Below are 2484 nucleotides of genomic sequence, written 5' to 3'. Positions count from 1 at the left end.
ATGAGTATCATACATGGACACCCTTTCAGAGGACAATTCTTTGCTGCCCTACCAAACATCTAATTACACAGCAAGTGTCTATTGTAAAGAAAATAGTTAATGATGTTACCATAAGTATTAAGACGGCTAACAAAAAAAGAAAAACATTTCTTTTTTGTCTTCAAAGTACTTTCCATGCAGACTTAAGCTCTTGCCTGTTTAACTGAAATGCATTCCTAGGAAATGGCCTGGGTTGGAGATTCTCTTGCATTAGAAGACTAGAAGGAATCATGCAACCCTCCAGCTACTGAGGAACACTTGTGTCAGTCACCAATCTTATCTTTCCAGGATATCATTCCAGACACTTCAAAAAGGATCAGACCAATAAATTTACGAAAAATGAAAAGACACAGACTGTTATTCAACACTACGACAAATAATGTCTGTGCTACATGAAAGCACTTTTAAAAAGAGCCTACTCAGGGGTTCCCGTCGTGGCACAGTGGTTAACGAATCCGACTAGGAACCATGAGGTTGCGGGTTTGATCCCTGCCCTTGCTCAGTGGGTTAAAGGATCCGGCATTGCCGTGAGCTGTGGTGTAGGTTGCAGACGCGGCTCGGATCCTGCATTGCTGTGGCTCTGGCGTAGGCTGGTGGCTACAGCTCCAATTCGACCCCTAGCCTGGGAACCTCCATATGCTGCGGGAGCAGCCCAAGAAATGGCAAAAAGACAAAAAAAATAAATAAATAAAAATAAAATAAAGAGCCTACTCAGCAAGAGACATGTCTAAAGATTCCAAATGAATCAACAGTATTGGATAATAATATAATTCTGAAATTAAAAGCTGCCTCAAGATTAGGTGCATCTTCAGTTAATGTAACAGGAAAAAAAGGCAATGGATTTTATTTTATTAATTGCATCCACTCACAAATTGACCTAAGGTCACCAAATGTGTAGACACAATGCGATTTTTTTCTTTGTTGTTTATAGTCTTTAACTGAAATGATTGTAATGAAAATAGAGCTATTTAAAACCAAAACCACACATGGAACCAGCCAAGATTAAGAGGTGATACCTGGTGTGGGGTTCACCTTCTGGGTGGCCACCTGCATCATGACCTTGATAATCTGGGATTTGTCTATGATCCTGGCTGTGCAGTTCCCCTTCTCAATGATCCCAATAATCTATGCTTCACCCTATTTGGGAGACTTGATCTCTGTGCAGAACCAAGCTGCTTGCTTATGCAGTAAACAGGTTAGAAGTTCCCCTAACATTTCCAGGCATGAAACTGAACAAGTTCCCGCAGGACTTACTCACAGCCATCTTGGTGAGCACTGGAAGGTTGTGAATCATGAAGGACACCTCATTCCTCTGCTGCTTGGCCAGGTTCTACATGTGGCCCAGGATCCCGAAGCTCCTGAGGCCGGTGGCAGCAAGGGCATTGAACATCTGCATGAGTCCCGTGGCTGTCCTGTTGAGCCTGGCCATGTTCATCATGGCCTCCTGGTAGGCCAGCTCCAGGTCTTCCTGGGTGACCACCAGCTTGATTTTATCCCATTTTTCAGGAATGTTCACCCAGTTGTGCATAGTCACCGGCCATTTGTGTTCCCATGGTTTTTATCAGCATGAGCACATCCCCTGGCACTGAGTTATCTGGCATGATAAATTCCTTGAACTGGCAGACAGTTGTAGCCACACCTCCTAAAAAAATCCATGGGTGGAACACCTCTTATAGGTGTTCCTGCCTCCTCTGCTGCATCCTTGAAACAGTGTATAATTAGGGGCATCACTTCATCCCTTTCCCTGTCTGTCATTTTACTACTGATTCCAAGGAGCATCAACATATAGTCACATTCTGTGACCCCCATGGCATAGAGGTCACTAAGGATGTTGGCACAGGCTATCCTGCCCATCACGTAAGGGTCATCAACAATGGGATAAATGGTCTGTGGTCTGAACCAAGGAAAGACCACATGCCCTAGAGGAATGACACAGTATCCATCCCAATGCCAATCCTTGGTATAATTGTTCCAAGAAACTGCTCATCTTCTAGGAAGTGGTTCTCCAGTAAGGATTCCAGCAATTTCTGCAGGACATCTTGAGGTACTTTGCAGCCAGTGCCCTTCAGTTCAGTGAGTCTAGTTAACCAGAAACTCTTGTCCAATTCATAACTTTTCAGGTTAAAGGACTCCCATGCAGACATGGTTCTTGGGCTCACAAATGTGGATTTTAAATATAACTTTTAAAACAAGATAAATTAAAGAAAAAATAGATAAGTTGGATTTCATCAAAATCTAAGGACATTATCAAGAAAGGAAAAAGGCACTTCCAGAGTGAGATAAAATATTTGCAAATTATATAATTTATTTAGGTTTAATATCCAGAATATATAATGAAATCTTACATGTTACAACCAAAACGAAATGAAAGATGGGCAAAGGTTGTGAAAAGAATTCTCCAAGAAGTTATATAAATTATTAAGAAGCAAATGAAAGATGTTCAAC

The 2484-nt window shown here is 41.8% G+C and overlaps 1 pseudogene; it reads right to left on the bottom strand.

Moving 5' to 3' along the window:
* Positions 1-1041: 1041 nt before the first annotated feature.
* LOC100624054 (selenide, water dikinase 1 pseudogene) lies at positions 1042-2183 on the bottom strand (annotated as a pseudogene).
* Positions 2184-2484: the final 301 nt, after the last annotated feature.

Source organism: Sus scrofa, chromosome Y (genome assembly GCF_054392235.1).
Source record: "Sus scrofa isolate SSC_HxYL_T2T_F1_AM1 chromosome Y, Sscrofa_HxYL_maternal_Yorkshire_Landrace_v2.0, whole genome shotgun sequence".
NCBI lineage: Eukaryota > Metazoa > Chordata > Mammalia > Artiodactyla > Suidae > Sus > Sus scrofa.
This window is presented reverse-complemented; position numbering and strand designations above follow the sequence as displayed.